The following is a 13,134-nucleotide window of genomic DNA, read 5'->3' on the forward strand; positions in this document are numbered from 1 at the left end:
TGCAGTGCACTGAAAACGGATTTCTGGACCTGAGGACCTGCAAAGCAAGGGGACCAAGTCCAATAATCGCAACTGTGTCCAGGGGGGCAGGAGCCCAGAAAACCCCGGATGAAGGTGCAAGGAAGCTGCCTCTGGATGGAAGAAGCTTGGAGTTCTGCAAGAAAGAAGAGCACTAGGAACTTCTCCTTTGGATGGAAGATGTCCCACGTCGTTATGAATCTTGCAGAGGTGTTCCCATGCAGAAATACCGCAAACAAGCCTTGCTAGCTGCAAGGGTTGCGATAGAGGTTTTTGGGTGCTGCTGAGGACCAGGAAGGACCAGGATGTCGCCTTTTGGAGGAGGAGACAGAGGGGGCGCTTGTAGGAGGCTGGTCTGGCTTGTAGTGGGTACCAGAGGTACTTACACCTTGTGCCAGGTCCAGTTATCCCTTATTAGTGTAGAAGAGGTGTTTCTAGCAGCTTAGACTGATAGAAGGTAGCTATGGCAAAGCAGCTTAGGCTGAACTAGCAGACATGTGAAGCTCCTACTATACCACTGATGTCATATGCACAATATCATAAGAAAACACAATACACAGATGTACTAAAAATAAAGGTACTTTATTTTTATGACAATATGCCAAAAGTATCTCAGTGAGTACCCTCAGTATGAGGATGAGAAATATACACAAGATATATTTACACAAACCAAAATTATGCAGGTAATAGCAAAAGGAAGTAATGCAAGCAGTGTAAAGATACAATAGATTGCAATAGGAGCACATAGGTATAGGGGCAACACAAACCATATACTCCAAAAGTGGAATGCGAACCATGAATGGACCCCAAACCTATGTGAGCTTGTAGAGGGTCGCTGGGACTGTAAGAAAACAGTGAGGGTTAGAAAAATAGCCCACCCCAAGACCCTGAAAGGTAGGTGTAAAGTGCACCTACAACCCCCAGAGAGCACAGAAGTCGTGATAGGGGGATTCTGCAAGGAAAACGAACACCAGCAATGCAACAACAGTGGATTTCCGGACCTGAGTACTTGGAAGACAAGGGGACCAAGTCCAAGAGTCGCAACAGTGTCGAGAGTGGGCAGGAGCCCAGGAATTGCCAGCTGAGGGTGCAAAGAAGCTGCCACCGGATGGAAGAAGCTTGGAGTTTTGCAAGAACGAAGCGGACTAGGAACTTCCCCTTTGGAGGATGGATGTCCCACATCGTGAAGAAGTTTGCAGAGGTATTCCCACGCAGAAAGACCGCAAACAAGCCTTGCTAGCTGCAAGGGTCGAGGTTAGGGTTTTTGGATGCTGCTGTGGCCCAGGAGGGACCAGGATGTCGCCACTTGGATGAGGAGACAGAGGGGGCACCCAGCAAGTCAGGGAGTCCTCACAGAAGCAGGCAGCACCCGCAGAAGTACCTGAACAGGCACTTAGAAGAAAAGTGAACCGGAGTCCACCCAAAGTCACAAAAGGGAGTCCCACGACGCCGGAGGACAACTCAGAAGGTTGTGCATTGCAGGTTAGAGTGTTGGGGACCCAGGCTTGACTGTGCACAAAGGAAATCATGGAAGAGTGCACAGGAGCCTGAGCAGCTGAAAATCAGGCGGAGCCCAGCAATGCAGTCTAGCGTGGGGATGCAAGGACTTACCTCCACCAAACTTGGACTGAAGAGTCAATGGACTGTGGGAGTCACTTGGACAGAGTTGCTGAGTTCCAGGGACCACGCTTGTCGTGCTGAGAGGGGACCCAGAGGACCGGTGATGCAGTCTTTTGTTGCCTGTGGTTGCAGGGGGAAGATTTCGTTGCCCCACAGGAGATTTCTTCAGAGCTCCTGGTGCAGAAAGGAGGCAGGCTACCCCCAGAGCATGCACCACCTGGAAACAGTCGAGAAAGCCGGCAGGATGAAGCGATACAAGGTTGCTAGTAGTCGTATGGCTACTTTGTTGCGGTTTTGCAGGCGTCCTGAGCAGTCAGCGGTTGATCCTTTGGCAGAAGGTGAAGAGGGAGATGCAGAGGAACTCTGATGAGCTCTTGCTTTCATTATCTGAAGAATTCCCCAAAGCAGAGACCCTAAATAGCCAGAAAAGGAGGTTTGGCTACCTAGGAAGGAGGATTGGCTACCAAGAGAGGTAAGAGCCTATCAGAAGGAGCCTCTGACGTCACCTGCTGGCACTGGCCAGTCAGAGCAGTCCAGTGTGCCACAAACACCTCTGTTTCCAAGATGGCAGAGGTCTGGGACACACTGGAGGAGCTCTGGGCACCTCCCCTGGGAGGTGCAGGTCAGGGGAGTGGTCACTCCCCTTTCCTTTGTCCAGTTTCGCACCAGAGCAGGGCTGGGGGATCCCTGAACCGGTGTAGACTGGCTTATGCAGAGATGGGCACCATCTGTGCCCATCAAAGCATTTCCAGAGGCTGGGGGAGGCTACTCCTCACCAGCCCTCACACCTATTTCCAAAGGAAGAGGAAGTCCTTTGTTCTGCCTTCCTTGGCCAGGGCTACCTGGACCCCAGGGGGGCAGAAACCTGTCTGAGGGGTTGGCAGCAGCAGCAGCTGCAGTGAAACCCCTGAAAAGGCAGTTTGGCAGTACCCGGGTTCTGTGCTAGAGACCCGGGGGATCATGGAATTATCCCCCCAATGCCAGAATGGCATTGGGGAGACAATTACATGATCTTAGACATGTTACATGGCCATGTTCGGAGTTACCATTGTGATGCTGTACATAGGTAGTGACCTATGGGCAGTGCACGCGTGTAATGGTGTCCCCGCCCTCCCAAAGTCCAGGGAATTTGCCCTGAACAATGTGGGGGCACCTTGGCTAGTGCCAGGGTGCCCTCACTCTAAGTAACTTTGCACCCAACCTTCACCAGGTGAAGGTTAGACATATAGGTGACTTATAAGTTACTTAAGTGCAGTGGTAAATGGCTGTGAAATACCGTGGATGTTATTTCACTCAGGCTGCACTGGCAGGCCTGTGTAAGAATTGTCAGAGCTCCCTATGGGTGTCAAAAGAAATGCTGCAGCCCATAGGGATCTCCTGGAACCACAATACCCTGGGTACCTCAGTACCATATACTAGGGATTTATATGGGTCTACCACTATGCCAATGTGAATTGGTGAAATTGGTCACTAGCCTGTTAGTGACAAATTTGGAAAGCAGAGAGAGCATAACCACTGAGGTTCTGGTTAGCAGAGCCTCAGTGAGACAGCTAGTCATCACACAGGGAACACATGCAGAGCACATACTTATGAGCACTGGGGCCCTGCCTGGCAGGGTCCCAGTGACACATAGACTAAAACAACATATATACAGTGAAATATGGGGGTAACATGCCAGGCAAGATGGTACTTTCCTACACAAACCCCCCCCCCCAAACGAAGGACTATAAGAATAGCCATGACCTGATGAGTCTTCATTGTCTAAGTGGAAATATCTGGAGAGTCCATCTGCATTGGTGTGGGTACTCCCAGGTCTATGTTCCACTGTATAGTCCATTCCCTGTAGAGATATGGACCACCTCAACAATTTAGGATTTTCACCTTTCATTTGTTTTAGCCAAAGTAGAGTTTTGTGGTCTGTCTGAACAATGAAGTGAGTGCCAAACAGGTATGGCCTCAACTTCTTCAGTGCCCAGACCACAGCAAAGGCCTCCCTCTCTATGGCAGACCAACGTTTTTCTCTAGGGGTCAACCTTATGCTGATAAAGGCAACTGGTTGATCCTGGCCCTTAGAATTAAGTTGTGATAAGACTGCCCCTACCACTAATTCAGATGCATCAGTTTGAACAATGAATTTCTTGGAGTAACATGGACTTTTTAGGACAGGTGCAGTGCACATGGCCTGTTTGAGCTCCTCAAAAGGTTTCTGACAGCTAGCTGTCCATGATACCTTTTTAGGCATCTTCTTGCTAGTGAGATCATTGAGTGGGGCTGCAATGGAGCCATAGTTTTTAATGAATCTTCTGCAATACCCAGTGAGGCCTAGGAAGGCTCTCACCTGGGTCTGTGTTGTAGGGGGAACCCAATCCATGATTGTCTGGATTTTCCCCTGTAGTGGTGCAATCTGTTCTCCACCTACCAGGTGTCCCAGATAAACCACCTTTCCCTGCCCTATCTGGCACTTTGAAGCCTTGATAGTGAGGCCTGCATTTTGCAGGGCCTCCAAAACTTTCCAAAGGTGGACCAGGTGCTCATCCCAGGTGGAGGTAAAGACAGCAATATCATCTAGATATGCTGCACTAAAAGCCTCCAACCCCTGCAGGACTGTGTTCACCAACCTCTGAAAAGTGGCAGGTGCATTTTTCAACCCACTGTAAATTGGTAGTGTCCTCCTATAGTTGAAAATGCAGTTTTAGGTTTAGCATCCTCAGCCAATTTGATCTGCCAATACCCTGCAGTCACATCAAAGGTGCTTAGATACCTGGCAGATGCCAGTGTATCTATGAGCTCATCTGCCCTGGGTATAGGGTGAGCATCAGTTTTTGTTACCTGTTTGAGACCTCTGTAATCAACACAAAACCTCATCTCCCTTTTTCCATCTTTTGAAAGAGGCTTTGATACAAGCACCACAGGACTCTCCCATGGGCTTTCAGAAGGTTCAACCACTCCTAGATCAAGCATTTTCTGAACTTCTTCTTTTATGCAGTCCCTGATATGGTCAGGCTGCCTATAGATTTTACTTTTGACAGGCATGCTGTCCCCAGTATCAATTGTGTGTTCACACCAAGATGTGGTGCCTGGCACAGTTGAATAGAGTTCAGAAAACTGTCCAAGGAGATTTATGCAGTTGTCTTTCTGTTCTGCAGTCAGACAATCTGCTAAAACTACTCCCTCCACATCTTCAGTGGAGGAGAAGAGATCAGGGAGAGGGTCACTCTCTTCTTCCTGTCCTTCATCTGTTGCCATGAGCAGGGTGAGATCAGCCCTGTCATAGTAGGGTTTTAGGCAGTTGACATGAAGCACCCTAAGGGAACTTCTGGCAGTGCCCAGGTCAACCAAGTAGGTGACCTCGCCCTTTTTCTCAACAATGAGATGGGGTCCACTCCATTTGTCTTGGAGTGGTCTTGGAGCCACAGACTCCAATACCCACACCTTCTGTCCTGGTTGGTACTGAATCAGAACAGCCTTCTGGTCATGCCATTGCTTTTGGAGCTCTTGGCAGGCCTGAAGGTTTTTACTGGCCTTTTTCATGTACTCTGCCATTCTGAATCTTAGGCCAAGTACATAGTCCACTATGTCCTGTTTGGGAGCTTTTAAAGGTTGTTCCCAACCCTCCTTCACAAGTGTTAGTGGACCCCTAACAGGGTGCCCAAATAGGAGTTCAAAGGGGCTGAAGCCCACTCCTTTCTGGGGTACCTCCCTGTAAGCAAAAATGAGGCAAGGTAACAGGACATCCCATCTCCTCCTGAGTTTTTCAGGGAGTCCCATTATCATTCCTTTGAGAGTTTTATTAAACCTCTCTACCAGTCCATTAGTCTGTGGATGATAAGGTGTGGTGAATTTGTATGTTACACCACATTCCTTCCACATAGCCTTCAAGTATGCACACATAAAGTTGCTACCCCTGTCTGATACAACCTCTTTTGGGAAACCCACCCTGGAAAAGATTCCCAGGAGGGCTTTTGCCACTACAGGTGCTGTAGTGGTCCTTAGAGGAATTGCTTCAGGATATCTTGTGGCATGGTCCACAACCACCAAGATAAACCTATTGCCTGAAGCAGTAGGAGGGTCAAGGGGGCAAACTATGTCAACCCCTACCCTTTCAAAAGGAATCCCAACCACAGGCAGTGGAATAAGGGGTGCCTTTGGAGTGCCACCTGTTTTGCCACTTGCTTGACAGGTTGCACAGGACTTGCAAAATTCCTTTTTGTCCTCTGACATTCTAGGCCAATGAAACAAGGGAACAAGCCTGTCCCAAGTTTTCATTTGCCCCAAATGTCCAGCTAAGGGAATGCCGTGGGCTAGAGTTAGGAGGAACTTTCTGTACTCCTGAGGAATCACCAATCTCCTGGCAGCTCCAGGTTTTGGACCCCTTGCTTCAGTGTACAAGAGGTTGTCCTCCCAGTAAACTCTGTGAGAGTCACTGACATCCCCATTTGCTTGTTTGACAGCTTTCTGCCTTAGACCCTCTAGTGTGGGACCCCTACCCTTTCAAAGGGGACCCCAACCACAGGTAGTGGAATAAGGGGAGCCTTTGGTGTGCCACCAGTCTTGCCACTGGCTTGGCAGGCCACACAAGACTTACAGAAATCTTTTCTGTCCTCTGACATCCTAGGCCAGTGAAACAGGGGGACAAGCCTTTCCCATGTTTTGATCTGGCCCAAATGCCAAGACAAAGGAATGTCATGTGCCAGAGTTAGGAGGAACTCTCTGTACTGCAGGGGAATGACCAATCTCCTGGCTGCTCCAGGTTTTGGGTCCCTTGCCTCTGTGTACAAGAGGTTGTTCTCCCAGTAAACTCTTGTGAGTCACTGACATCCCCATTTTGCTGCTTGACAGCTTGCTGTCTGAGACCCTCTAATGTGGGAGAGGATTGCTGTTCCACACTCAGCTCTTCCCTGGAAGGCCCCCCTCCACCCAAAACCTCAGCAGTGTCTGCTGCCAGCTCATCTGGTGAAGGTTCTGCACAGGGAGGAAATAATTCTTACTCAGAAGGAGAATTGTGAGAAAGTAGCCTCTTTCTAGCCTTGTTACCCCCACTTTTGGCCTTTTGTGAGTGTATGTCAGGGTGTTTTCACTGTCTCACTGTAATAGTGAAAACCCTATGTTTTCAGTATGTTTGGTATGTGTCACTGGGACCCTGCTAGCCAGGACCCCAGTGATCATAGGTTTGTGGCATATATGTATGTGTTCCCTGTGTGATGCCTAACTGTCTCACTGAGGCTCTGCTAACCAGAACCTCAGTGGTTATGCTTTCTCTTTACAAATTGTCACTAACAGGCTAGTGACTAATTTCACAAATTCACATTGGCATGCTGGAACACCCTTATAATTCCCTAGTACATGGTACTGAGGTACCCAGGGTATTGGGGTTCCAGGAGATCCCTATGGGCTGCAGCATTTCTTTTGCCACCCATAGGGAGCTCTGACAATTCTTACACAGGCCTGCCACTGCAGCCTGAGTGAAATAACGTCCACGTTATTTCACAGCCATTTTACACTGCACTTAAGTAACTTATAAGTCACCTATATGTCTAACCTTTACCTGGTAAAGGTTAGGTGCAAAGTTAATTAGTGTGAGGGCACCCTGGCACTAGCCAAGGTGCCCCCACATTGTTCAGAGCCAATTCCCTGAACTTTGTGAGTGCGGGGACACCATTACACGCGTGCACTACATATAGGTCACTACCTATATGTAGCTTCACAATGGTAACTCCGAATATGGCCATGTAACATGTCTATGATCATGGAATTGCCCCCTCTATACCATCCTGGCATAGTTGGCACAATCCCATGATCCCAGTGGTCTGTAGCACAGACCCTGGTACTGCCAAACTGCCCTTCCTGGGGTTTCACTGCAGCTGCTGCTGCTGCCAACCCCTCAGACAGGCATCTGCCCTCCTGGGGTCCAGCCAGGCCTGGCCCAGGATGGCAGAACAAAGAACTTCCTCTGAGAGAGGGTGTTACACCCTCTAAATTTGGAAAATGGTGTGAAGGCAGGGGAGGAGTAGCCTCCCCCAGCCTCTGGAAATGCTTTGTTGGGCACAGATGTGCCCAATTCTGCATAAGCCAGTCTACACCAGTTCAGGGGACCCCTTAGCCCTGCTCTGGCGCGAAACTGGACAAAGGAAAGGGGAGTGACATCAGTAACTTTACTGCCATGTAACCACCCCTCCAAGGCCTTCACTGAATGGTCAATGAAATCAACCCAGTCTTGTGAAGACTCCTTTTTGGTCTCTCTGAACTTTATCCTGTATTGTTCAGTGGTTAAGCCATAACCATCCAGGAGTGCAGTCTTAAGAACTTGGAAATTATTAGCATCATTTTCTTTCACAGTAAGGAGCCTATCCCTACCTTTTCCACTAAATGATAGCCATAGGATAGCAGCCCACTGCCTTTGAGGGACATCCTATACAACACAGGCCCTCTTAAGTGCAGCAAACCACTTGTTAATGTCATCCCCCTCCTTGTAAGGGGGAACTATCTTGTGCAGATTCCTGGAATCATGCTCTTTTGCAGGATGACTATGGGGAATACTGCTGCTGCCACCATGGGTTTCTAAACCCAGTTTCTGTCTCTCCTTCTCTACTTCTAAAGTCTGTCTATCCAAATCCAGCTGTTGCTTCTTGAGCTTCAGTCTGGTTTGTTCCACTCTCAATCTATTGAGCTCCCTTTCTAACAATCTGTCATCAGGGTGGGTGGGAGGGACATGCCTTGAAACAGAAGTATGGTGAGAATGGACAGAAGGAGACCTGTCCCTTACAGAGGCCACCCTAACAGCTTGGCTAACAGAAACATCACTACCAGATGGTGAGAATAAATGCTTTTGCTATGATGTGAGACAACACTATTTGTATGGTGTGGTTCATCATCATTACCAACTATGCTAGACTGTCTAGTAAAGGGCAGGCTAGGAAGTTTCTTTCCAGCATCTTTTCCTGGGGGAGTCCCTGGATCAGATGAGAACCATTAGCTACTTTTTCAACAGATGGGGCACTTCTAGCCTTATCCTGTTCTCTAAGCATGTTAATTAACAGTTCTAAGGAAGGATTCTTCCCTACACTCAAACCTCTCTCTACACAGAGACTCCTTGCTCCTTTCCAGCTAAGGTGATCATATGCAAGTTTGGACAGATCAACATTTTGGCCTGTGCCAGACATTTTTAGAGAGAGTTAAAGTGATAGTAAAAAAAAAAAGTTTGTCAGAGCTTTTTAGAAAGACAGAGAAAAAAAACTTTTAAAACTTTTTAGAACTTTTTAGAAAGTTAGAAGTACTTTTCAGCACTTAGAAAAGAGTGAAAAGAGGAAATGCAAAACTTTTTGGCTATGTGTATATACACTGACCTTGTTTTGTATATTTTTCTCTTATGAAAAGTACAATGACAAGAGTGGTAAGTAGTCTCAAAGCACTTATCCCACCGCTGCACAACCAATGTAGGAGGCTGGACTGGCTTGTAGTGAGTACCAAGGGGTACTTGCACCCTGCACCAGGCCCAGTTATCCCTTATTAGTGTATAGGGTGTCTAGCAGCTTAGGCTGATAGATAATGGTAGCTTAGCAGAGCAGCTTAGGCTGAACTAGGAGACGTGTGAAGCTACTACAGTACCATTTAGTGTCATATGCAAAATATCATAAGAAAACACAATACACAGTTATACTAAAAATAAAAGGTACTTTATTTTTATGACAATATGCCAAAGTATCTTAGAGTGTACCCTCAGTGAGAGGATAGGAAATATACACAAGATATATATACACAATAGCAAAAATATGCAGTATAGTCTTAGAAAACAGTGCAAACAATGTATAGTTACAATAGGATGCAATGGGGAAACATAGGGATAGGGGCAACACAAACCATATACTCCAAAAGTGGAATGCGAACCACGAATGGACCCCCAAACCTATGTGACCTTGTAGAGGGTCGCTGGGACTATTAGAAAATAGTGAGAGTTAGAAAAATAACCCTCCCCAAGACCCTGAAAAGTGAGTGCAAAGTGCACTAAAGTTCCCCTAAGGACAAAGAAGTCGTGTGTTAGAGGAATAATGCAGGAAAGACACAAACCAACAATGCAACAACTGTGGATTTCCAATCTAGGGTACCTGTGGAACAAGGGGACCAAGTCCAAAAGTCACAAGCAAGTCGGAGATGGGCAAATGCCCTGGAAATGCCAGCTGTGGGTGCAAAGAAGCTTCTACTGGACAGAAGAAGCTGAGGTTTCTGCAGGAACAAAAAGGGCTAGAGACTTCCCCTTTGGTGGACGGATCCCTCTCGCCGTGGTGAGTCGTGCAGAAGTGTTTTCCCGCCGAAAGAACGCCAACAAGCCTTGCTAGCTGCAAATCGTTGCGGTTAGCGTTTTTGGACGCTACTGAGGCCCAGGAGGGACCAGGAGGTCGCAAATTGGACCAGCAGAGAGAGGGGACGTCGAGCAAGACAAAAAGCCCTCTCTAAAGCAGGTAGTACCCAGAGAAGTGCCAGAAACAGGCACTACGAGGATGCATGATCGGTGCTCACCCGAAGTCGCACAAAGGAGTCCTACGTCGCGCGGAGAACAACTTAGAAAGTCGTTCAATGCAGGTTAGAGTGCCGTGGACCCAGGCTTGGCTGTGCACAAAGGATTTCCGCCGGAAGTGCACAGGGGCCGGAGTAGCTGCAAAAGTCGCGGTTCCCAGCAATGCAGCCCAGCGAGGTGAGGCAAGGACTTACCTCCACCAAACTTGGACTAAAGAGTCACTGGACTGTGGGGGTCACTTGGACAGAGTCGCTGGATTTGAGGGACCTCGCTCGTCGTGCTGAGAGGAGACCCAAGGGACCGGTAATGCAGCTTTTTGGTGCCTGCGGTTGCAGGGGGAAGATTCCGTCGACCCACGGGAGATTTCTTCGGAGCTTCTGGTGCAGAGAGGAGGCAGACTACCCCCACAGCATGCACAGGCAGGAAAACAGTTGAGAAGGCGGCAGGATCAGCGTTACAGAGTTGCAGTAGTCGTCTTTGCTACTATGTTGCAGGTTTGCAGGCTTCCAGCGCGATCAGCAGTCGATTCCTTGGCAGAAGGTGAAGAGAGAGATGCAGAGGAACTCGGATGAGCTCTTGCATTCGTTATCTAAAGTTTCCCCAGAGACAGAGACCCTAAATAGCCAGAAAAGAGGGGTTGGCTACTTAGGAGAGAAGATAGGCTAGCAACACCTGAAGGAGCCTATCAGAAGGAGTCTCTGACGTCACCTGCTGGCCCTGGCCACTCAGAGCAGTCCAGTGTGCCAGCAGCACCTCTGTTTCCAAGATGGCAGAGGTCTGGAGCACACTGGAGGAGCTCTGGGCACCTCCCAGGGGAGGTGCAGGTCAGGGGAGTGGTCACTCCCCTTTCCTTGTCCAGTTTCACGCCAGTGCAGGGCTGAGGGGTCCCTGAACCGGTGTAGACTGGCTTATGCAGAAATGGGCACCATCTGTGCCCATGAAAGCATTTCCAGAGGCTGGGGGAGGCTACTCCTCCCCAGCCCTGACACCTTTTTCCAAAGGGAGAGGGTGTAACACCCTCTCTCTGAGGAAGTCCTTTGTTCTGCCATCCTAGGCCAAGCTGGCTGGACCCCAGGAGGGCAGAAACCTGTCTGAGGGGTAGGCAGCAGCAGCAGCTGCAGTGAAACCCCGGGAAAGGTAGTTTGGCAATGCCAGGGTCTGAGCTAAAGACCCATGGGATCATGGGATTGTACCAACTATGCCAGGATGGCATAGAGGGGGCAATTCCATGATCATAGACATGTTACATGGCCATATTTGGAGTTACCATTGTGAAGCTACACATAGGTATTGACCTATGTGTAGTGCACGCGTGTAATGGTGTCCCCCCAGTCACAAAGTCCGGGGAATTTTCCCTGAACAATGTGGGGGCACCTTGGCTAGTGCCAGGGTGCCCACACACTAAGTAACTTTGCACCTAACCGTTACCAGGTAAAGGATAGACATATAGGTGACTTATAAGTTACTTAAGGGCAGTGGTAAATGGCTGTGAAATAACGTGGACATTATTTCACTCAGGCTGCAGTGGCAGGCCTGTGTAAGAATTGTCAGAGCTCCCTATGGGTGGCAAAAGAAATGCTGCAGCCCATAGGGATCTCCTGGAACCCCAATACCCTGGGTACCTCAGTACCATATACTAGGGAATTATAAGGGTGTTCCAGTAAGCCAATGTGAATTGGTGAAATTGGTCACTAGCCTGTTAGTGACAATTTGAAATGAGAGAGCATAACCACTGAGGTTCTGGATAGCAGAGCCTCAGTGAGACAGTTAGTCATAACACAGGTAACACATTCAGGAACACTTATGAGCACTGGGGCCCTGGCTGCCAGGGTCCCAGTGACACATACAACTAAAACAACATATATAAAGTGAAAAATGGGGGTAACATGCCAGGCAAGATGGTACTTTCCTACACAACCCCCCCCCCAAACGAAGGACAATAAGACTAGTCATTACCTGATGGGTCTTCAGTGTCTAAGTGGAAATATCTGGAGAGTCCATCTGCATTGGAGTGGCTACTCCCAGGTCTATGTTCCACTGTATAGTCCATTCCCTGTAGGGATATGGACCACCTCAACAATTTAGGATTTTCACCTTTCATTTGTTTTAGCCAAAGTAGAGGTTTGTGGTCTGTCTGAACAATGAAGTGAGTGCCAAACAGGTATGGCCTCAACTTCTTCAGTGCCCAGACCACAGCAAAGGCCTCCCTCTCTATGGCCGACCAACGCTTTTCTCTAGGGGTCAACCTCCTACTAATAAAAGCAACAGGTTGATCCTGGCCCTCAGAATTAAGTTGTGATAGGACTGCCCCTACTCCTAATTCAGATGCATCAGTTTGGACATAGAATTTTTTAGAGTAAGAAGGGCTTTTCAGGACAGGTGCAGACCACATGGCCTGCTTCAGCTCCTCAAAAGCTTTCTGACAGTTTGCTGTCCATAATACCTTTTTAGGCATTTTCTTTGAAGTGAGGTCATTAAGAGGGGCTGTTATGGAGCCATAGTTCTTTATGAACCTCCTATAATACCCAGTGAGGCCTAAAAAGGCTCTCACTTGAGTTTGAGTAGTAGGGGGAACCCAATCTATAATAGTTTGGATTTTCCCCTGAAGTGGTGCAATCTGTTCCCCACCAACAAGGTGTCCCAGATAAACCACCTTCCACTGCCCTATCTGGCACTTTGAAGCCTTGATAGTGAGGCCTGCCTTTTGCAGGGCCTCCAAAACTTTCCATAGGTGGACCAGGTGATCATCCCAGCTGGAGCTAAAGACAGCTATATCGTCCAGATATGCTGCACTAAAAGCTTCCAGCCCTTGCAGGACTGTGTTCACCAACCTCTGAAAAGTGGCAGTTGCATTTTTCAATCCAAAAGGCATTACTGTGAATTGGTAATGGCCTCCAATGGTTGAAAATGCAGTTTTTGCTTTTGCATCTTCTGATAATTTGATCTGCCAATACCCTGCAGTCAAGTCAAAAGTGCTTAGATAC

Source organism: Pleurodeles waltl, chromosome 1_2 (assembly GCF_031143425.1).
Source record: "Pleurodeles waltl isolate 20211129_DDA chromosome 1_2, aPleWal1.hap1.20221129, whole genome shotgun sequence".
Taxonomy (NCBI): domain Eukaryota; kingdom Metazoa; phylum Chordata; class Amphibia; order Caudata; family Salamandridae; genus Pleurodeles; species Pleurodeles waltl.